The sequence below is a fragment of the Cervus elaphus genome, chromosome 18 (genome assembly GCF_910594005.1).
Source record: "Cervus elaphus chromosome 18, mCerEla1.1, whole genome shotgun sequence".
In the NCBI taxonomy this organism is placed as follows: domain Eukaryota; kingdom Metazoa; phylum Chordata; class Mammalia; order Artiodactyla; family Cervidae; genus Cervus; species Cervus elaphus.
In genome coordinates, this window is record NC_057832.1 from 77,188,133 (window position 1) to 77,212,886 (window position 24,754).

General features: G+C 45.3%; 1 protein-coding gene across 2 annotated transcripts in view; it reads right to left on the minus strand.

Moving 5' to 3' along the window:
* SNX10 (sorting nexin 10) overlaps positions 1-22,417 on the minus strand; it is a 66,010-nt gene extending 43,593 nt beyond the window's left edge. The window contains exon 1 of one of the 2 annotated variants that reach the window (XM_043872698.1): positions 22,149-22,417. The gene's annotated coding sequence lies outside the window, so the exon portion shown is untranslated. Of the gene's footprint in view, positions 1-22,022; positions 22,124-22,148 lie in introns of those variants that run through there. The other variant, XM_043872699.1, reaches the window with a different exon arrangement.
* Between the last annotated feature and the right edge of the window lie 2,337 nt (positions 22,418-24,754).

A 24,754-nucleotide genomic window follows, 5' to 3' on the forward strand; every position in this document is an offset into this window, starting at 1 on the left:
GCCTGTGTGACTTTTCCATTTGTGCCCATGCAACCCATGCTCCACACACGCAGAACGAACCTCTCAAAACAAAATTCAGATCAAATGCCTCTACTGCCTCAAGTCCACCCACACTGGCCACTGCAGTGTGAATAAACCGCAGATCTCTGACCGTGACTCACAAGCCCCGCCCCCGACTTACAGACCCCCGTGGGCTGATCCCAGCCTACATTCCTACTTCATCTACTTCTCTCTCCTGTACTCTCTGCCCTTCTCTCCATCTCTTATATGTACCAACTTCATTCCACCCCAGGGCTTCTACACCTACTGTCCCTCTTTCTAGAACATTTTTCTCTAGATCTTTTCTGATTGTGTCCTCAGCTCAAATGTCACCAGAGTCATCTTTGCTGCAACACCTTAACTAAAAGTTTCCTCCCAAAGTCATTCTCTTTCCAATTAATACTACTTTATTTTCCTTACGGCACTCAACACAACCTGAATCTATGTTATTTGTGTATAGGTGTATCTGTCCCTGTGATGTGGGCTCCAAGAGGGCAGAGAGTCTGGCTAGTTCACTGCTGCACCCCAGAGCCAGCCCATAACAGCAGATGGAGAGCATGTAACTAGAAAGAATGAATGACAGTGGATAGAGTCACCACGAGAACAGGCACCTATTCAATTTGCAAAGTACTATTAACCACTTTGTGTTGTTCTGCAAAATGATCAACCAGTACTATTATGCAGAAATAATGAAATTAATGAAATAAAATGTTCATCTAAGAACACATCAACACCAATATACAATATTACCTGGATTAAAGGAATTAAATTTTTTCTTTGTAGTACCCTTCACCAAAATATAAAAAAGAAAACCTCTAGCAGTCTGAAATAAATAACAGGGGTCTCTAAATGGCATTTAGGTCCATGACCAAGTTTTTTTTTTTCCCCCATTCATTTTTATTAGTTGGAGGCTAATTACTTTACAATATTGTAGTGGTTTTTGCCATACATTGACATGAATCAGCCATGGATTTACATGTCATGACCAAGTTTTTAATGGTCCACAGTAAAATGGGAAAAGGAAAACAATGCACTGAATTTCTAGAAAGCTAAAATCTTTCTATGTAAAGTACTCTGCTTTATTTTTAGATTATGTCTTTCCTACTTTTGGGGTATCAAAATAAGCCTCTCTTTTGTAAGAAAACAATAATTGTATCTGATGTGTTTTGAGGAGGCTTTTATGCCCTTTATGTAAAAAGCAAAAGGTTGGCGATCCTGTGCTAGGCCGTAACTTTCTTCTATCATTTCAGAAACCCAAGAACTCCTCAGAACGGGGTATCATTCATCTCTGCATTCCCTGTACTCTTTCTCAACTGCGGCTTTTACTAAAGTAAAAGGTTTTTACCTTGGAGGTTTTACTAAGCCCACAGTTGTTCAGTTCAGTTCAGTTCAGTCACTCAATCGTATTCGACTCTTTGCGACCCCATGAACCGAAGCACGCCAGGCCTCCCTCTCCATCACCAACTCCCAGAGTCCACCCAAACCCATGTTCATCAAGTCGGTGATGCCATCCAACCATCTCATCCTCTGTCGTCCCCTTCTCCTCCTGCCCTCAATCTTTCCCAGCATCAGGGTCTTTTCAAATGAGTCTGCTCTTCTCATCAGGTGGCCAAAGTATTGGAGTTTCAGCTTCAATATCAGTCCTTCCAATGAACACCCAGGACTGATCTCCTTTAGGATGGACTGGTTAGATCTCCTTGCAGTCCAAGGGACTCTCAAGAGTCTTCTCCAACACCACAGTTCAAAAGCATCAATTCTTCGGCGCTCAGCTTTCTTCACAGTCCAACTCTCACATCCATACATGACCACTGGAAAAACCACAGCCTTGACTAGACGGACCTTTGTTGACAAAGTAATGTCTCTGCTTTTTAATATGCTGTCTAGGTTGGTCATAACTTTCCTTCCAAGGAGTACTGCTAAGTCACTTCAGTCATGTCCGACTCTATGCGACCCCATCCCTGGGATTCTCCAAGCAAGAACACTGGAGTGGGTTGCCATTTCCTTCTCCAATGCATAAAAGTGAACAGTGAAAGTGAAGTCGCTCAATCATGTCCGACTCTTCGCGACCCCATGAACTGCAGCCTACCAGGCTCCTCCATCCATGGGATTTTCCAGGCAAGAGTACTGGAATGGGGTGCCATTGCCTTCTCCGTCCAAGGAGTAAGCGTCTTTTAATTTCATGGCTGCAATCACCATCTGCAGTGATTTTGGAGCCCAGAAAAATAAAGTCTGACACTGTTTCCACTGTTTCCCCATCTATTTGCCATGAAGTGATGGGATCAGATGCCATGATCTTAGTTTTCTGAATGTTGAGCTTTAAGTCAACTTTTTCACTCTCCTCTTTCACTTTCATCAAGAGGCTCTTTTTGGCTTTCTGCCATAAGGGTGGTGTCATCTACATATCTGAGGTTATTGATATTTCTCCCGGCAATCTTGATTCCAGCTTGTGCTTCCTCCAGCCCAGCGTTTCTCATGATGCATAGAAGTTAAATAAGCAGGATGACAATATACAGCCCTGACCTACTCCTTTTCCTATTTGGAACCAGTCAGTTGTTCCATGTCCAGTTCTAACTGTTGCTTCCTGACCTGCATACAAGTTTCTCAAGAGGCAGGTCAGGTGGTCTGGTATTCCCATCTCTGTACTGGCTCTAATTCTGCAGCACCAGGGGCCCCGGGCTCTACGGTGAAAGGGCAGGATCAATCATTCAATCAATGAGTGACATCTATCATGGTAGGGAGAAGGCTGGGCAGGAGATGGGAGATGGAGTTGAGGGAGACTGGCATGCACAATGCATCCAGAAAAATAACCCTGCCTAATATTAAAACCACGCTTCCCTGGTGGCCCAGTGGTAAAGAACCCACCTGCAATGCAGGAGACGGGGGTTCAATCCCTGGATCAGAAAAATCCCCTGGAGAAAGAAATGGCAACCCATTCTAGTATTCTTACCTGGGAAATCCCATAGACAGAGGAGCCTGGCAGGCTACAGTAAAAAGAGTCGCAAAGCGTCAGGCACAACTGAGTGACTAAACAACAAGCAAACAATATAAAAACTACCTGGAAAATCATAAGTGAAAAATTTAAGTGACTTGTCTAGCCCCTTAACAGAAGTCGTTGTTGAACCCAGAAAAGTGAGGACAATGAAGTCATGAGTATGCCCAGTGGTCAGCCGGCCTCCTTCGCTGCCTCCTGGTATGTGACCAAAATTGTGGGAAGCTGTCAGTATGGCAGCCGTGAATTCAAAGGCTGTGGTGAATTCATGACCAAGGTAGTCTGGCCAGGAAAGAGCTTGGGGCAAGGCATCACAAAACTGACCAAATTAAGCCAGTGGGAATTGGTTTCAAAGAAGGCTAATCTTGTGATCTTGTCAGCAATTTTTAGAAGTCCAAAGGTTAACAAAACACCAAGAAGGAAAACAAATGCAGGCAGCTGGGGAGTGGGAAAGAAAACCATGACTGGCCTCGTTCTCGGGGCAGACTGGGCATCCTAGAGTGAGGCAGAAGTCAAGATTTGAAAACTGTTACCCGCATAAAGTTTGGAAAAGGGTGAAACAGCAGGCAGAAGCATCACGCTCATTAACTAGCTCTGTCCAGGCTCAGGGGCTCCGGGTGCCGCCGCTTTGCCTGCCTTGGTGGAAACCAAGAAGGGATTCTATCCGAGTCAGGCCAGAGCTCACACTCCACCTGGTCCAGAACACAGGGTTACTGGCTCCAAAGCCTGGAGCTCACACACCCTTTGACCTGGCACCCCTACATCTGAGAAGGGATCCTCGAGAAGGACCAGCACCCATGCGCAAAGTCACGCATCTGAGTCTACTCACTGTGGCCGTGTTTATTGCTAAAAAAGTTGAGACCACCCGAATGCCCATTCCTAAGGGAGCAATTAAACAAAGTGAACCCATTCACCAAAACCTTGTCGTTCAAAACACAGGGGCACCTGGAAGTACTGAGGGGAGGGGGCGTGTCCATGACACACCAAGGGGAAACAACAAACTGCAGAACAGCAAGCAGGGTGATTCCACTGTTTAAGTATGGACATAAATGTGTATACACACACCGATATGCACAGGGATGCACACAAAAAGATTCCAGAAGGATACACGCCAAAGCGTATGCAGGCATATATACACATGCATGTGGGGCAGGGGAGAAGGACCCACTTTTCTTATTTTTTACTCTATACACTCCTGGACTGTTGACAACTTTTTTTTTTAATATATTGCCTTTGTGATTTGAAACTATAGATCAAATAAACCTGTAAGGACATAAAGCGTATATAAAATAAACAAGAGCCCCACCACCCCAGTCATCGTTATTCCTCTTGCTGAATCAGGAAAAACCAGTCACTAGGATGGAAAGCAAGGCTGGAGAAGGGACCGCTGTGGCTTGCCCCCCTTCTCCACCAGCTGCTGGATATTTCTCCCTCCCTTAGCTGACACATCAGGTTGTATTTTTATTTAGTTCTGATCAAGAACCACACATACTTTTTGAAGCAGGATTTGCACTAGCAGAGAACAAAATAAGAAGTGCAAAACAAATCGGTTCAGAAGTGAGCTCTGCCCAGTCTGCAGCAGTATCAGGCTCTGAAAGCCAGTAGCTTTGTGGCCGAATGTCTCCTTGATACACCTTTCTGACTCCACCCACAGAGTCTACACCCATCTCTGAATTTTTCTTGAGGGGGTCACATCAGACGGTTTGTGGGATCTTAGTTCCTTGACCAGGAATTGAATCCAGGCCCTTGGTAGTGGAAGTTCCATGTCCTAATCACTGGACTGCTGGGGAATTCCCTTTATTTTTATTTATAATGCATCCTCCCTTTGCTTCCAAATGAATGTGAAGTAGTTCTCCAATAGATTTAAGGCAGCAAACAATAGCTGATCTAACGATGGTAAAGTTATTAACATAGGAATTGAGGTAAGAATGAGGGAAAAGTGAAAATGTTATTTGAAGTATAAAGTCCTACCACTCACAAGCATATTTAATTTTTGGTTGCTATGCACTAACACTCCTTAAAGCCTGTACTGCAAAAGCAAAGTTTACAACTATCAGGAAAATAACCTAGAAAGACATTGCATATGCACATGCATGTGGGGCAGAATATCCACTTCTGATTCACTGCATAAATCTAAATTCAGTAAGCTTCCTCAATGCTCTTCAGAGACCACTAACATTTTTCATAAGCCTTCCTCATAACTATATAGTGTATAATAAATCTTTTGACACACACCTACCTTGCTGACACAGCAGTTGGATCATCTCCAAAAACTTAGCTTGAAAGGCAGCAACAAGGTGTTTAGAGCTCAGGTTTGAAGCCACTCACATGTGGATTCAAACCCCAACTATGCCACTGATGGCTGTATGACCTCGGATAAGCTACTTAACCTCTCTGAGCGTACATGTTCTTATAGAAGAGGGGGAAAGCATTCTTAATAGTGCCTATTTCATAAGGGTACTGTGAGAACTATTTAAGTAATTCAAACACTGAGCAAATGTGCAATAAAAATTAAGTTTGATCACTGGCTAAATTCTTGGTACCTTTTTTTTTTTTTTCAAAATATTTGTAAAAACAATGGAAAGTGCAAAAAATTGCATAACTTGAGTAAAAAGCTAGATTGGATATATGTACATACATGTGGGTCTCCAAAGAGCAGAGAAAAAGTAAGACTTGCCTCTCTCAAAGGATGCAGACAGACCCTTGCACATTTAGCTATAAGAAATACTCATAAATAACTACAAACACCTTGGCAACAATTACTGGACAAATAGAATACAGTATTAGAGCAGAAAACATACATTAGCCTAGCTACTCATGGTTGACTGCCATGAGAAATGGAGAAGGTGTGATCTAATAATTCATGTATCTTAAAATCCTGGTATATTCAAAGGCTTCCAAAGTAGCCCCATCCTGAATGTGACTTCACACCACTGACTCTATAAAAAGCTTTTCCCATATCTTCAAAGCTGAGGACACTTGGCCTATTTGTAAACCATCATTAAATCTCTCTTAGCTTCCATTTTCCCAGTTAACTATTCTGGAGTTATTTAGTAGCTCCTGCTAACCAGAACAAGGAAAGATTTAAGTGTCTTTTCAAAGTGTCCAGCAAAATGAACAGAAAGCACAGAGAAAAATAAAACAGCTCTCATTATGAGTGTCAACTGTATGCTGGCAGCATGCTGAGTATGTTCTGTGCACTGTCTCATTTAATTCTCACAACCGTCCAATTCACAGATGAAGATACTAAGCCTTAGAAAGAGGAAGTAACTTGCTCAAAGTAATCACCACAAGGTCACCCACTTGCTCAGGGGCAATGCTGGAATTCAAACCCGTCTGTCACTAGATGACTGCTACTCCCTTTTCAGATCTCTGTTCCCGTCTCACTACCTCTGGGGAGCTTCCCCTAACTCCCTCCAGCAGAGTCAAATCCCCCTCGTTATACTTCCCCTGCACCAAGCTCTTCCTCTGTGGTTCTGATCTCAGCGAGATTCTTACCCTTATTCATTTAGGCATTGAGTTAATGTCTATCTCCCCACCAAACTGTAGGCTTGGTGACAACACAGCTCTCACTGTTCTTTGTTTAGGATCTCTGGCCTAAAGGGAGATCTCTGCCTTAAGGAACGAGGCAAGTAATGGGTTCTCTACATACATTTATACTGATTGATTGAAGAAATAAATGGGAGAAAACAGTGCTCAGAAATCACTCAGCCACTCGGGCACCGCACGAAGGAAGCACAGGCAGCCCAGTGTTCACGGACATATGGGCATCGTAATACTTGAGACCGAGGTCTTCTTCGGAACTGAAGAGGATCTCAGGTACAAAGCCTCACAGAGGTGAGATGGACACGGCAGCATCCTCGCAGGTGAAGGAGGGCAGTGTGAGGTATGGACTCTTCATTAGCCCAGTTAATACATTATTAACAATAAACTGCTTTTCTGATTCTTCTGAGTGATTTTTTCACTACACAGGGCTTCTGTTTTATTTTTCCTGCTAGTTTAATTAGCTTTCCAATCCCTTCCTTGAATATCTTTTTTCTTAAAATTCTTTAAGCAGAATCACATGTCATTCACAGGTTAGGTTCTTAACACTCAATTGTGAAACTGAAAACTGAAATAAAGGAAACTATATATACACACATACACACACACACAAAGTTACCAAATCTCTGTACTTCTCCACAAGCCACTGTCATAAGGAAAAGCCCAAGTGTTTCAGAATATTGTATTTTTAAGCAAGTCATACAGCACCATCCCACATTACACTCACTCCTAATGTAAAAATACTAAACCAGTAGAAGCAATAAGTTCTTTATGAGAAAGGAAAACATCCACAGGCAAGCTATTTTAGTCTAAAAAGATTTTAAAAAGAAAATTGTATTTGTTACTTGTCAAATAGTGAGGTTCTCAGGGTTTCAGGATTTTGATTATCACTCAACAATAGGCTTGATTTCACAATGTTTTCATTTTTTTTGCCACGAGTGAACAACAGACTTTAAGAGGTGAGAAAAAGTGGAGAAAAGCAGATGGAGTTTTGCTATGTGAATGTTCAGGAAAAAAGGGAAAACTACGAACTTAGCCACATTGGTTTGGCAGAGCCCTAAATTCACATAAGGCCTAAACTATCTGCCCCTTTTCAGTAGGCATGTAATTCCTCTGCACATTTTTTTTTCAGAGATTTAGAGATATAGCAGGTCCCACCAGACAGGCCAAACAATCTTGAAAAGTCCAGTTAAGCAACCTCCCAACCAAGAAAAGTGCCTCAGGTGAGTGACTCTATAGCCTTGGGGAGGAAAGAATTCATTTACAGGATCTAACAAGATCGGGCTTCCCCGGTGGTTCAGACGGTTAAAGCGTCTGACTGCAATTTGGAGACCCAGGGATAGGCTACCCACCTCAGTATTCTTGGGCTTCCCTGGTGGCTCAGCTAGTAAAGAATCCGCCTGCAATGTGGGAGACCTGGGTTGGATCCCTGGGTTGGGAAGATTCCCTGCAGAAGGGAATGGCTATCCATTCCAGTATTCTGGCCTGAAGAATTCCTTAGACTGTACAGTCTATGGGCTCTCAAAGAGTCGGACACAACTGAGCAACTGAACAACAGCAACATCTCCACTTTCTCCTCCTGGTGACTCTAATATGAAGTCGACCGTGCCCAAAGTCTCTGCTATTTGCTGCGAAGCTGAGCCCCTCTGCCTGGGAAGCAGCCCCACATCCAGGGGGCACAGCCGGGCATCAGGCTCACCTGTCACCTGTCAGCCCTGGCGGAGGGAGAGAACCCTCAGAGATCGTCTTCCAGTGGTCAAGGACTAGGCAACCCATTCCAGGCACTTCACACATAGTACACACACGACTCAAGCAGAAACCATGCGACATCTTGTACTCCAGACGGGAAAACCAACTGAGGGAAAGGAAGAGACAGGGCTCTCAACCGCCCATTCACCACCACCCAGGACCAAGGAGACCACCAGCCCAGGCTGCAGCTTCACAGGGAGGCCTTGGTCCTGGTCAACCAAAGACCACCATTTCAAATCACAACTCAGCCCTGTCACAGACATTACCATGTACCTGTGAGTCAAAATCACATATGCTTTTATTTCCTGTTTGCTATCTGTCTCCACAAGACAGCCTGTGACTCTTCCGCTCAAGAAACCATTCTACATGCTGAGAGGCCACAGTCCCCAAATGGCCAAGGCCGGAAGGGAGTCGGCTTCTGAAAGACAACCAGCCATCAGCCCCTGGGGACCGCCAAAGCCACACAGCTGGGGTTTCTGCTCCTCTCTCTGCAGGGACCCAGGAGAGCCACTGCAGACACCAGGGTGTTCTCTCTCCAGACACTGAGTCCTGGGGCTGGTACCAGGTACCAGGGCTTCCCCTGTGGCTCAGTGGTAAAGAATCTGTCTGCAATGCACAAGATGTGAATTCAATCCCTGGTTCCGGAAGATGCCCTGGAGAAGGGAATGGCTACCCACTCCAGTATTCCTGCCTGGGAAATCCCACGGACAGAGGAGCCTGGCGGGCTACAGTCCATGGGGCTGCAAGAGTTGACCATGACTGAGCGCCTAAACACCACCACCAGCCCAGGTACTAGGTAATGGCCCCTGATCCAGATACACCTCCAGGGTGGCCCAGTGGTCAGAGTCAGGGGATGCGGTGTGATCACCGTGGTTAGAGGTCAGGCTGCTCAGGGTAAGGAGACAGACGACAAGGGGGCGGGGGAAGCAGATTCTGAAGTCAGGGCTTAGAACCGAAGCCAGCCTCCCCTCTTAATGAAACCTGGCCAGCGCCCTAACTGTACCCACTGTCAGCCTTCCTACTGAAACCCTTAGGCACTAGGTGGCCGCCTCAGCCCAGCTTCCAAGGCCACCGTCTTCCGGCTTCACACTCCTCAACACCTCATTTTCTGCTCCCTCCTCACCAGTGTTCCCACCACTGAGGTGAGAGCCCCCTCCCCAGCAAGAGGCCTGCTGTCCCCAGATGCTCCCCCACCTCCCTCTGCCTGGGCCCGCCTTACTCTCCCCTCATTAGGATAAAACATCACCTGCAAACACGCCCACAGCCCTTGGAAATGCCAGGAACTAATATGTGTAAACTACTTTACACATATCCTCTCCTTTCCTCAACTTGAGAGCCCCTTCAGGAGGCATTATTAGTATCCCCACTTTACAGATTAGAAAACTGAGGCACACAGAGATGATGTGACTGTCTGAAGGCCCCACAGGCTGCACCTGAGTCCCTGCTCCCAACGAGGGAGCTGCAGTGCCTCTTACAACACAACTCTGACTGCCACCTCCTCCCCAGGTCTCCCCTGGCCTCCCCAGACACCTCGTGCAGAGCCCCTTGCAAATCTCCAGACCACCTTCCACACTGGCTGGCGTGAGGACTGGCTAGGTTCTTGTCTTCTCTCCCCTCTTAGATTAAAAAGCCCCTGACTAAGGCCTTGGGGTATTTCTACATCATCTTTGTATTAGTTTCTTGTTGCTGCTGAAACCAACTGCCATCGACTTAGTGGCTTGAAACCACACAAATTTATGACCTTAATTTTGTAGGTCAGAAGTCCAACGCAGATCTCTTCAGGTTGAAATCAAGGCGTCCTCGGGCTGTGTTCCTCCTAGAAGCCTAGGGGAGGATCTATTTCCTGGCCTTCTCCTGGTTCCCCAGGCTTGGCTCATGGCACCTTACTCCATCTTCAAAGCCCACAACATATCATCTCTCTGACCCTTCTTCTGTAGTCACATCTCCCTCTGAACACAGCCGGGAAAGGTTCTCTGCTTTTAAGGACTACCATGACTGTATCAGGCTCACTTGGATGACCCAAGATAATCTCCTCATTGATCAAGGACCTTAACTTAATTATACCTGCAAAGTTCCTTTTGGCATGCAAGGAAAAATGTTCACCGGCTCCAAGGGTTAGAATGTAGACCAGTGTGGAGGCTGTTATTCTACCTACCACACTCTTTGTATAGAAACCTTGAACACAGTGGCCCCACTGAACTTCAGGAGCTGCACCAATCCCCAAAGGCTGTATTATATGGCCCTTCCATGGCCTCTGATTGAGGTGGACATTAGTTCTGTACCTGCCAAATCCACCAAGAACTCTTTGGAGGAGTACCCCCAAACAGAGATTAGTGATAATACATGGTGGACACATAAAGATGTCTGATAATCTAGGGATCAAACACACTGCTAAGGAATTTACTGCATTCAGCTCATCAATCCCTACCTCAACCACTATTGTTTTATTTTTTGCTCCGTATTTTACTTTTATTATTTTTTAGAGCTTAACACTTGTTTCAAAATGTAAATAATGCCAAAAGGTCAAGAATAAACAGTCTCCTTCTCTCTTTTCTGCCTCTTAGTCATTTTTTGGTATCCTTCCAGGGACATTTTATGCATCTGCAAGTAGGATATATTCCTCTTTATTTCCTACCCCCTACTCCCTTTTCTGTAAATGCTAACATCACTTACAGTCCTTCCCATGCCTCACTCTTCACAACACAGACTGCTCCGCAGCTGTCCACAGGGCGTCCTGGTTCTCTTTTGGGCACTATTCCACTGTGCAGCCAGAGCACAATTCAGCTCACCAGCCCCCACACTGACAGACAATCTTTTGCTATTAGAAACGGTGCTCAGAAAGTTTGTGTGAATTTGTCTGAAGGATAAATTTCTATAAGTGGACTGAATCAAAGCAAGGCAATGTGAACGATTAACTCTGCCAGGTTCTGGCAGATGCCCTCTGCAGGGAACTAATACACATTCACAGAGTGTGTATGTATGAATTCTGTTTTCCCACATCCTCCCTAACATGGATGGTTATCAAAATTTTTTACTTTTGCCAACCCCAGATAGGTGAAGTGTAGCATGTTTCAATGCATTTCAATTGGTATTTTTAAAATTATGTGTGAGGTCAAGCATTCTTCATGTGTTTAGGAGTCATTAAATTACTTTATTTGGATTTTTTGTTCATATCCTTTGACCATTTTCCTACACCGGTCTGTTCTTTTCCTTATTAATTTGTAATTCTTTATGTATTAGGGAAATTAACCCTTAATGCATAACATGAAACACATATATTTTTCCATTTTGTAATCTGTCTTTAGTTTTGCCTACAGGGGTTTTGCTATGCTGTTTTTAAGTAATGAACTGTATCAATTTTTTCCTTATGGCTTCTAAGTTTTGCAGCACACTTAGAAAGCCCATTCCTACTTAAAAGTTATAAAAATATTCTCCTTTGGCTTGTTCTAGAGATCAGTCACCTATGAGCAGTGAAAAGTTCTTTTCTATGGTCATGGATTTACACCCTGGCTATCATGTGCTTCTGGCCATACAATATGCAAACAAATTTTAATTTTATAAGGTAATTTTATTTTCTGGTACTCTGCCGTTTATAAAAGCACTGTCCCACGACAGTCAGTGAGACTGGCAGTGCAAGACTTATCTGTCTTGTTTTGTAGAAGATAGCTTCCCAAGCCAACACCCAGAGAGGTTAATCTCCCATCCACATCCACACAGTGTGGTCCAGACTCACACCGAGGACTCCAGAAGCTCTTCTCTCCTCTCCCCTCCACTGCTTCTCTTCAGAAAAGGATGTCTATACTCATTAAAATCTTAAAGGACATCGCCAAAGGCATTTCTAAATAACTTCAAAAGAATGTGAACAACTTTTCTATTCAAAAGACAGCACTGGACTTCCCCAGTGGCACAGTGGATACGAATCTGCCTGCCAACTCAGGGGATACAGGTTCGACAAGCCAGGAGCGACGAAGCTCGTGAGCCACCGCTAAGGAGCCTGTGCTCTAGAGCCCGTGATCGGCAACGACCGAGCCCAGGTGCTGCAAGTACTGAAGCCCACACACTTAGAAGCCTGTGCACTTCGACGAAGAGAAGCCCCCACTCGCCACAACTAGAGAAAGCCCACACAAAGCAAAGAAGACCCCGCACAGCTGAAAAATAAAATAAAATTTTTTAAAGGCCTTGAATGCCATGCCAAGGACTTTAAAAAAAAAAACCCACAGTATTATTTAAATGGGCCACACAGTGATCCAATTCAACAGTGACTCATCCTCAAATGCCCGTGCCAGTGTTATCAAGAACAGGCAGAACTCCGTGTTCCTACAGTGTGCCTATATAACCCTGCAAAATTTAATGAAAATTAAGAGATGTAAATGTCCCCAGATCCCAAGGCTTCTGAGTGGATCATCAAGAGCAGCGCTTCTCATTTTGTGGTGAGTTATATTTAAGCTATGGAGGGCTCTTTTCAAATGACACATATCCCAGCCTTCTCATCACCCACCCCTCCAAGGGTATCCCCCCAGGAGCATATCCCTTGCCTCCTCAAGTGTACTGACGGTAGAAGACTTTTGAAAACCACTGTCCAGAGCACAGGGTCTGTATCCGCACAGTTCCTATCTACCACGCGGCCTTGGTTCTCCCACCAGCCCGGACTCTTCTGCCATAGTGTCCAGCTGCCCTAATCAGGTCAGTTCTGAAATTCCCCCCTCAGGTCCTTTGTACCTTCTGTTTCCTCTGACACCCCCTCACCACCTTCCCTCCCCAACCCACCAAGACGGCTCCTTCCCACCCTGCAGGTATTGGTTTAAATGCTACCTCCTCAGGAGCCTTTTCTGACCGCCCACTAAAGCAAATTCCCCCCAGTAACGCTCCATCCTTTTATTTTCTCCCTAGAACGTGTCAGTCTGTATTATTTTTATCTATTAATTTATTTTCTTGTTTATTGTCTGTCCTCTCAAAAGTCCCACAAGGGCAGGGACCTTGTCCATGTCATTCACACTTTATAAGCCTAGCATGGAGCAACATTCCTGGCATATAAGAAATGCCCGTTAAAATATGGGTCAATTACACTTGATTGAATTAGTCCTAGCTAATTCTCTCCATTTCTGCATCACCATCAAGTTTTTAAGCAGCCCCAACCACATGGGCTGGGAGGATGGACATTGGACAACTTGCCCAGCCCCTCCCGTTGGCCATCTCCGCTCATGGTTACTCAATCATTTTGGGAAAAAAGAAAGCAATTTAGCTAGCAACAGTCCAGGGTGGAATGCCTTGAAGACCACATGCCTTCCTCCATTGTTTTCTCTTTTTCCTTCTGGTCTAATTCCACTGGACTGTGGCAGATGAGACAGGAGAATGATGTTAAAGTCACACTATTCATCATCAAAAACAGCAACCCAACTAAAAATAACTGACTGTTAATGATGGGGCCAGACACTGTGTGAAGAATGCAATATGAATCATCTCATCTAACCCTCAAGATAGCCCCCCCAGGCAAGTCTCACTAACCTCAACTTTACAAATAATGAAAAAGTGTGCAAGGTCATAGAGCTAGTAAGTGAAGGAGCCAGGACCCAAACCCAGCTAGCCAGACCCAGGAAAGCCTCGTCCTCCCGACACAGTATCCCCTACATCTAACACAGCATCCAAGTTACATACTTAGAAATAAATGCTAAAAGAGAGCAATGAGAGGAGAATACTAACCAATAAATAGAATTATTTATGTGTCAAATGCTTCAGGGATGTGGAGATTGGGGGCAGAGTTCTGTCTATACATGAACTGGGAAAGTTCACAGCCATACTTCTAGAAATGATTTTTTTCATTCTCAGAAAGGAGGTAATATTGAGACAAGTGTAGTGTCTTCCTCTGAAAGACCTCTTTTAGGGTCATTAGCTATAAAAGAGGACCCCTGAGAATAGCTAGAGGGCAGCAACGATCCAATTCAATGAGCAATTACTGAAAGCCCACTATGTGAGAGTTCTAGGTTTGGTCCTGACAAGGGCTGTTTTCTTTTAAAGGTTAAGGCACACGCCCTGAGTTCTAAGATGTAAAGACGTCCAGATACAGACATGAAACAGTCTACTTGTAATCCAAACTTCACTCTATGTGCCAAAAGAAATAGCACTGGTAACAGGGTTACAGGAAGGAGGAGAGTGCAAAGGGAGAAGCTTCATGAAGGATAGTAGGACCTGACGAGGCCTCGACGCTTGCATCAGGACAAGCAGGGAAAACAGGACCAGCCTGGGGTGATTGAGAAGTAGCACCACTTGGGAATTCCCTGGTGGCCCAGTGGTTAGGACTCCATGCTTCCATTGCAGGGAGCACAGGTTCAATCCCTGGTCAGGGAACTACAATCCTACCAACTGTGATGTGTGGCCAAAAAAAATAGAAGCAACAGCATCACTTTCAGTAGACCTAAGTGTTCAGCGCCCTCAGCAGTGGAGGGCCTGCGTTGACAGAATATCATGAGGAGGTTAAGCTGGGAAGAGCTCTAATGGGCATCCTAGGATGGGGAAGTCCTGAATGATGAGAGCAGGAACGCTGACTTCTCTTAGAAGGCAAGAATGTAGTACTCAGAAGCCTGCCATGATGGTGATGACTCATCTGGGGATGGGGTGGAGGATGGATTGATAGGCTGTGAGCTTCATCAGAGAGCTGCCGAAATGTACCAACCAACAGAAGAGATCATGGACTCAAGGTGAGCGGGAGATGGCCAGGCACATTTGAAAATAACAAGAAGCAGAACCCTGAGGATTTGTTGGGGAGGGGTGAAATCATTTTGTGTGATACTACAATGGTGGACACATCATATACTTGTCAAAACCCGGAGTGTACCACACTAAGAATTAAGTGAACCTCAATGGAAAGTACAGACTTTGGGTGACAATGTGTCAATACAGGTTCATGGACTATAACGACATACGTACCACTCTGATGCCAAGGCTGATAACAGGAGAGGGGAGGCAGGTAATACATAGGGTCTCTCTGTACTTTCCATCAGTTTTGCTGTGAACCTAAAACTGCTCTTAAAAATCAAATCTATTAGGACTTCCCTGGCAGTCCAGTAGTTAGGACTCCGTGCTTCCACTGGAGGGGGTCCCAGTTCAATCCCCAGTCAGGGAAATAATACCCTACAAGCTGCATAGCCCCCCTCCCAAAAAAAACAGGTTTATTAAAAAAGATGTAAGGGGAATTCCCTGGTGGTCCAGTGGCTAAGACTCTGAGCTCCCAAAGCAGGGGGCCCAGATTCCATCCATAGTCAGGGAACTAGATTCCATAGGCCGAACTGAAGATTCTGCATGCTGCAAGGAAGGCACAGCACAGTGAAATAATTTTTTTTAAAAAAAAAGATGTATATAACAAGAATAACTTGGAGACAGCATGATGGAAGAAGGGCATCAAGAGTGACTCACCAGCCAGGTGACTGGAAGAAGACTGGGGTCACAGGCAAAATGAGGAAGCTGGAAAGGAGGCCTGTTTTTAGAGGTGAGAGAGAACAAAGATGAGTTCAGCTGGGAACAAGCCAGGATGATGGTGGACATCCACACAGAACAGCCTTCATGCACCTGAAGAACGATTTGGGGCTCAGATAAGAAAAGGGTAGAGCATGCAAACTGGAACCAAAAGTAAGCACTACATGTTCCTCTTTTATTTTTTTTCCCATTTATTTTTATTAGTTGGAGCATGTTCCTCTTTTAAAGTGATAAATTGTCTTTCAAAAAGGAAAATCATTGCAACACACTGGAAATAGTCTTCCCACTTGCCACTCTGTCGCAAAGAACTCTTGCTGAGGAGGCAAGTTTATCTACAAAGGAATACAGCAGCACCAGGGGTTGTGATACACTAGTCACTTTCAACTCTGCCCAAAGTGACATCAGTCCAGATGGGAAGTCATCTGAGGGACAGCAAGAGGGAGATTTCACTTTTAAGCAAACAGTGTCCCCCTAACAAGGTTTTCTAGGTGGCACCAGTGGTAAAGAACCCACCTGCCAATGCAGGTAGACCTAAGAGACCTGGGTTTGATCCCTGGGTCGGGAAGATCCCCTGGAGAAGGAAATGGCAACCCAATCCAGTATTCTTGCCTGGGAAATCCCATGGACAGAGGAGCCTGATGGGCTGCAGTCCATATCATCACACAGGGTATCAGACATGACTGAAGCAACTTAGCACGCATGACCCCCTATCAAGAGGAGGAAGGACAGTGTGAATGCCAAACTGCCTGACTCCCAACCTTCTTCTGCCCCTTGCCTGGGGAGATTGTTTCACATCTCTGTGCCTCAGTTTTATCATCTGTGAAATGGGGATAATGGCCTGTTTCATGCATCAGCCGTAACGATCACAGGAGTAAATGCGGAGCTCAGCCACTGCATCAGCTACTGTCACTGATCATCACTTTCTAGAGTGATCATCACTTTCTAAGACCCCTGAGGGAGAAAATGCTGAGGTATCTTCCTGATTATCACAGAGCAGCTGTGCCTTTTTTAAAATATCCCCTTCAAGTATCTGGCTTGTGAGATGGGACAGGAATATTTACAGAAGCAGAGCATTTGAAGTCTATATGCTCTGAAACAGCCCACACAATGAAGTGCACACCTTGGCCCTTCCCTGTGGCACAAACTTACCCACAGTTTCCTGGCACTGGCCTTGACCCAAGAAGAATGAGATAACACATAAAGTTATTATGTGTTAATAACTATTAATAGTGGGTAAAATGCCAAACATAATATTCCTTAAACTAAATGCCCAAAGCACTGACTGCAATCCAAAGCATCTGACTCAGATCTGTCCACAGATTCAGTCTGGCAAAGGTCTCACCTCAAACAGAGGTCACATTTTTTCAAGGTTTCCCAACCATCAGGGAAAAGTGCTGGCTACAAAAAGCCAGCACTGGGTCTGCACTTCCCCATAAAAGGTAAAGCTGATCTTCCGGCGCAGGAATTTTCAGGTGCACCTGGGCAGACACAGTCCCAATTCTCAGGGTCTGATCACCCAGAGAGCTGACAGAAAGGCTCCACATTCCCCGCTTTGAGACACTAGAGTCTAGAATCTAGGGCTGTGGGAACGCGTGCCTCCTCCTCAGCGGTCCCAAATGCCAGTGTACAGTAAACAGGGCTGTGGTGTCAGTGAGGTAGGGGAGGATAGTGATCAGTCATAGAAACCTCCTTCCTGCGTACTGTATTCATAATTTCTAAAGAGCAGCAGTTCCCTACATACATTGCCCCTTGCTCTGTTCTGCACTTGGAACTCTTAGGGTTTGTAAGTCTGAGAGGAACCGGAGAGCATTCATAGTCATAAAGATAAAGAGAAGACCGTGCAGCTCATGGGTCAGGGAGGAGGGTGAGGGGCAGGGCTGAGAGACCAAGAGAGGGACCCAGGGGATGGTGGAAGATCAGGGGGCCCACAGGTGACGGCTCTACTCACCAAGTAAGGTCTTCTGAACCAGCAGAGCACGGGGTGGGGTAGCTTTCTCAACCAGTCAAAGATTTCCCCATCAATATGGAGAAATGGGCTTGGACTTCTCTGGTGGTCCAGTGGATAAGACTCTGAGCTCCCAATGCAGGGGCCCCGGGTTCGATCCCCGGTCAGGGGACGAGAGCCCACATGCCACAACTAAGAGTTCACAGTGAACAACTAATGATTCCCATGTGTCACAATTAGAAGATCCAATGTGCCGCAATGAAAACCCAGTGCAAACAAATATTTTTTAAAAAATCTCACGTATGTGTATATATATTTTAATATCTATAATTTTGGTTTTGACATTCAATCTTTACTCTAAGTGGCATTTACTTTTCTGAATGGTGTGAGGCTTGGATCTCATTTTTTCCTAACTGGACCGATAACGGTCCCAATAAACTTTACTACAGTACATTTAATCACACGATGAATTCCTATCTTGACAAGGGAACTAGTTCTGACTTGCTACCCCTGGTCCGAAGTAACGTATTTTGATGTCCAGTTGAACAATACATTTCAGAACATATTGCCTATTAGTACAATGTATTGATATTTTCCCAGGAAAACTTCATCAATTTGTAAAAATTAAGTGACTTTAAAGTGCTGGTCTAAACTAACAGCAGGTCCATGACCTATTAGTCTTATTTAGTCACTGGAGCATCAAGCTTTGGCCTGACTTCCCAGTGATTCACACCCTACATGGAAATCTCAGACTTCGTGGAATTTCACTTGAATTTACAAATCCCTCAGCAATAACTGTCCAACACTACAATTCTATCAAGAGGCCTGAACGGCATCCTTGTGCCTTAACCAATACATGTTCTGACTCCTTCCTTGCTTTCTCTCAAAACAAGTTTTATCCTCCTGGCTCTTATCGTACAGTGTTGTAGATTCCCATCTTAAATCACTGCAGAGTGGTTCAGCTAACAAGATGACATGCCAAAAGATGATGTATTTTAATAGTGCTTCCAGGAAACTTTATTGGCCTCTCCCACACTGGGGAAGAGGGTGGGAAATCTGGGAGTCTTTTGGCTTTTTGTAATTCATTCACCTGGTACCACTCATTTCAAAGGGAAATACTGGGGTGTGGTGGAAAGAATATGAGACTGGAAGTTAGGAAACCTGAGTTTTATAGTCCCCTTTCTACTCTTAAGTAGCTGCATAGCTCAGATTAAGCTATTCCCTTATTTGTAAAATTAGATTATAGGAATAGAATAGTAGAACAGTCATTACCAATTTTCATTGTCATTATAAAATAGTCATTACCAAATTTTCTTTCTACCATGAATGACCCTTTAAGAATCTAAAGTAAGGACCTCCCTGGTGGCCCAGTGGTTAAGACTCTGCACTTTCACTGTAGGGGGCACAGGTCAGATCCCTGGTCAGGAAACTAGGATCCCACATCCCATGCAGCCAAAAAGAGTATAAATAAATGAAAAAGTATTTTTAAAAAAGAGAATCTAAAGTAAGCTGTGGATTCTCACCTCTAGAATAATATGCTCTTGTACAAGAGTATGAAATCATATGATTTCAGGGAGTTTACAGACTCCCTAAAGCCTATCTCGTATTCCCAGGGTCAAGATCACTGAGACCTACCACAAACTTCTAAAAAATAACACAGAATACAACAGAAATGTATGCAGAATCAGAAAACCTTAAGCAAAGTTGAATCATTTCCAGAACTAAAAGCATCTTCTTCTCCTCAGAGACTGAGAGGAGGAAGTGGTTTCTTAGGGTAAAATAAATGAAAATGTCAATTAAGGGCTGCCCTTGATTGAGGTCTGGCTAAGCCCTTTACCTACATTCACACAGGGCTGGCTGAGAGTACCCATTCCAGAGCCAGGCTGCCTCGTTCAAATCTCGGCTCCATCGTTTATTAATTGACTTAGGCTTTGTGCCTGTTTCTTCTTCTGTTATTGAGAAGGAGAGAAGGGAAGAAAAAAAAAAGAAAAACTAGGGCACACTAAAAACAATACATATCTCAAGGACTGTTAATATACATATGGTACTTGAAATCAAGCCTGCCAGACACTAAGCCCTAAATAACAATTCCACATTATAGAAATCTGGGACACATTTGCTGGGTGGTTAAGATCTTGAGCTGAAGAGTTTAGGGAAGCCATAGAGATCTTGATAACTCATTTTCCCTCAGATGGAAACAGAAATCTGCTTCAGAGGTTTGTTATAAATGAGCCTGCCATGTTAAAAACTATTTTCACAATGCCTAGCACATAATCAGTGCTCAGTAAATGTCAGCTATTGTTATGAACAATTCTGGGAGGTAAGGATTATCAGTAGCTTTTTTTAGTTCTGAAGAAAGGATAAATCAGAAATTTAAGCGTACTGCTGACAGTACCTCAGTTAGTAAATGATTATCCCCAGATTTCAACTCCAACGAATCTGAAACCAGAAGTTGTAACCACTATCACACACAACCCCTTAATTTGAACAGGGCTTAGAGAACAGAAAAGCTGATTCATACCTACTAATTTTAAGAGGGGGGTGGGGGGGGGGGAAGACTGTTGGTGATAAGAGTCTTTTATCCAAAATGCAGGGTATTTATTTTCCAGGGAGGTCAGTCATGACTGGCCAAAAGCCCTCATTTGCTACTCTTAGAAATGGAAGCCTGGAAAGGCTGGACCCTGGTCTCATAGATTTCAAACCCCTCGCAAGTGGTTGTTAAACCACAGCCCTCACGTCAAAAGAGGAAAAAGAAGCCATTTCCCATAATAGCTGAACAAACAAACTGAGTTCTCTAAAATGCAAGTATAGACCCTAAGGCTGAGAAAAGTATTATTAAGAATGCTCCAAAATGACATAGAAATGCCACAGTAGAACACAACATTAGTCTTTAAACAACAAACTTTTTTTTTTTAACAACAAACTTTTATGCAGGCAGGAATGAAGGTGTTTACCTCTGTTTTCAATAGCAAGCTCCAGGAGGCCTTCCCCTAAGTAAAATAAGAGGAAGTTCCCACCACAGCCCACTGTTGCAGGAGGAGAAGCAGACTGTCAGTCAAGAGACCCCTGGTGAAGGGCGGTGTCACCTGAGAGTCACACCCCACTCCTCCAACACCAGTTTCCTCCCTAGTGATATAGTCACCTCGGAAATGAGAATGAAATAGACCAGTGGGAGAAACAGGGTGGTCCACTGAAATACAGGTCAGTGCTAATCACCTTTCTTCACATCTTCTATATATTTACTTCTGGGTGTATTGTATTTTTTGTCTTTTTTTCAAAACAGTCCCATTAGTCAATCTTAAATCTACCATGCCTTTAAAAAAAAGGGGGGGTGCGGTGCTTAGGACTAGGCATCACTGATCACTGGAAGGGATGGTAGAAACAGCAGAAGCATCTCATTCAACTGCATCCTTGGAGCTTGGTCCATCGGATGGAGTAGCTAGTACCCCCCCACCCCTCCACCCCCCCGCCGTGGCTGCATTCATCCCTTCCACCCAGCCCACTTCCAGGGGCGAAGAGGGACTTTATGCATTCCCAGCCTACCCCCACTCCCACGCCCCTAGAGGTGTGGAGAAGGCTGCGGACGGAGGGAGTCAGAAGTCCACCACAATCTAGGCCTGTTTCTGCTCTCACTAGCTGGATGACTCTGCTCCCTGGGGCCTTAGTTTCCCAGCCTTAAAATGAGAGGTTTGAAGGAGATCACATGAAAGCCTCCTGCCTGATCTAAATTTCTAAATCCATTATTTTGATACATAAACGTGTCCTGCAGAAATAGAAGCCCTTACTGGCAAGCAGGACTTGTGGTTCTACGTCCCCCTGACCCTTCCCCTCAATCCCCCGCGGACCATCTTACCGAAGTATGATACATCAGAACTGAAAAACAGGCTGTTGCTTTCCTGTGGCACCAGACCTAATAATCAGTCAAACGTGGATTTTCACTCGGGCCTTTTCCCTCAATCCCACAATCCCACGAAAACCCCCTGCCTACCCCTCCCAGTTTCTAAACTCAAAGCTACCCTTTCGTGAATTAAAAATACCCACCCCAACCCGGCCTGGTGTAAGGTGTCTCAGCACATTTCCCGCGCCCCGCCCCCCCTCCGCCGGCGTCCAGGATTCCACCTCTGCCCCATCTTCTCCCCAGGGTGTCTTTTTAGCCGGATCAATTCGATCCGTGCCCTCCCCTGGCAAACCAGCCGACCGATTCCTCTTCCCCGGCAGGAAAGGAGGCAACGCCCGGCTCCAGCCCCAGGAGACCCAAGCATCTTCCCAGCCCGCAGGGAGAGGCACCTGGGCGCAGAGGAAAGGGCCCCAAGCCTCCGCGAAGGAAAGGAAAGGGAGGCCGGCTCGTCCCTGGTTGCGGTCCCCACCCGGCGGCGCGGGGGAGGCCTTCCCGGCAGATCGCCTGTCACTTACGGGCGGCACCTCCAGGCAGAGCCGGGCAGAGCAGGGCCAGCGGGCCAGCGGGTGGCGGAGTTTGCTGACTCAAAGGCGCGGCGGCGGCGGCGGCGAGCGCTTAGGAGCGCACACGAGCGCAGCCCCGCGCTCCCCGTGCACGTAGCGGCCCCGCGCCCGCGCTCCACGCCTGCTCTCGCGGCCACCGCACCGCCCAACCCAGGTACGGCCCCGCGGGGGCCTGCCCCGCCCTGCCGCGGACCTGCAAGCTGCCCTCTGCCCCCGGGCTGGGGAGAGCTGTGCGGCCGCTGGGGGGCGCCACTTGAAAGCTACCAGGAGCTTGCAAACCCCGCCCCGCCCCCTTAGTTACTTATGGAGAGGATGGTTGAATGGGAAGAGTGATGGACTGATAATGGTACAATGTCAATGGTAGAACCTAGGTGGTGGGCATATGGGTGTTTACTGAAAAATTCTTTCAACTTTTCTGTATGTTTGAATTTTTTCACAAGACATCCTGGGAGGAAAGAAATGAGGTCTGTCAAGGTGGCTGAATCAGTAAACCGTTTTCCAAGTGACATTTTGGGTTGCATCTGACCCACTTGTTCTCGTGGAAAGCCGCAATAATCACTTAAACCGCTAATGGGTGACTACATGAAAGAATAATAAAGGCAGTGTTTTAAAAAATCCATTGAGTAAATGTTAAAGATTTTACTGGTTTTATTCAAAGATTCATGATTAGTCGGCATCCAATTTAGTAGATAGGAAGAAGCGCTAAGGAGTTGTACAAAATAAAAGGCTCTTACAGACATAAAGTGGGGAGACAAGGAAGTCATCCTAGCAAAAATCGGATTGGTCATGGCAAGATCACTTTTCTCTAGGAGAAGATAGGCGTCTATCAGGGAGACAGTCACACTGCTGACCAGGTTGATACTAAGTTCCCATTTTGTGATGTCTCAGCAGATGGCCATAATGGTAAAGAACCCAACTGCCAATCCAGAAGACATAAGAGAGCAGGTCAGATCCCTGGGTTGAAAAGGTCCCCTGGAGGAGGGCATGGCAACCCACTCCAGTATTCTTGCCTGGAGAATCCCATGGACAGGGGAGCCTGGTGGGCTACAGTCCATGGGGTGGCAAAGAGTCGGACATGACTGAAGCAACTTAGTATACCCTGTAAGTGCTCACATTAAGTGACTCCATTCTGGGCCTATTTTCTTTCTTGTAATAGGAGTCTCAGTTCGGTTCAGTTCAGTTCAGTCACTCAGTCGTGTCCAGCTCTTTGCGACCCCGTGAATCCCAGGATGCCAGGCCTCCCTGTCCATCACAAACTACCAGAGTTTGCTCAAACTCATGCCCATCAAGTCGGTGATGCCATCCAGCCATCTCATCCTCTGTCATCCCCTTCTCCTCCTGCCCCCAATCCCTCCCAGCATCAGAGACTTTTCCAATGATTCAACTCTTCGCATGAGGTGGCCAAAGTATTGGAGTTTCAGCTTCAGCATCAGTCCTTCCAATGAACACCCAGGACTGATCTCCTTTAGGATGGACTGGTTGGGTCTCCTTGCAGTCAAAGGAACTCTCAAGAGTCTTCTCCAACACCATAGTTCAAAAGCATCAATTTTTCGGTGCTCAACTTTCCTCACAGTCCAACTCTCACATCCATACATGACCACTGGAAAAACCATAGCCTTGACCAGACGGACCTTTGTTGGCAAAGTAATGTCTCTGCTTTTTAATGTGCTATCTAGGTTGGTCATAACTTTCCTTCCAAGGAGTAAGCGTTTTTTAATTTCATGGTTGCAATCACCATCTGCAGTGATTTTGGAGCCCAAAAAAATAGTCTGACACTGTTTCCACTGTTTCCCCATCTATTTCCCATGAAGTGATGGGACCAGATGCCATGATCTTAGTTTTCTGAATGTTGAGCTTTAAGCCAACTTTTTCACTCTCCTCTTTCACTTTCATCAAGAGGCTCTTCAGTTCCTCTTCACTTTCTGCCATAAGGGTGGTGTCATCTGCATATCTGAGGTTATTGATATTTCTCCCGGCAATCTTGATTCCAGCTTGTGCTTCTTCCAGTCCAGCATTTCTCATGATGTACTCTGCATAGAAGTTAAATAAGCAGGGTGACAATATACAGCCTTTTCCTATTTGGAACCAGTCTGTTGTTCCATGTCCAGTTCTAACTGTTGCTTCCTGACCTGCATACAGGTTTCTCAAGAGGCAGGTCAGGTGGTCTGGTATTCCCATCTCTTTCAGAATTTTCCACAGTTTATTGTGATCCACACAGTCGAAGGCTTTGGCGTAGTCAATAAAGCACAAATAGAAGTTTTTCTGGAACTCTCTTGCTTTTTCGATGATCCAGCGGATGTTGGCAATTTGATCTTTGGTTCCTCTGCCTTTTCTAAAACCAGCTTGAACATCTGGAAGTTCACGGTTCACATATTGCTGAAGACTGGCTTGGAGAATTTTGAGCATTGCTTCACTAGCATATGAGATGAGTGCAATTGTGCAGTAGTTTGAGCATTCTTTGGCATTGCCTTTCTTTGGGATTGGAATGAAAACTAACAGTTCATAATTGAAACACAAATTTTCCCACTAGACACAGCCAGCCCTGTTGATCATTCAGG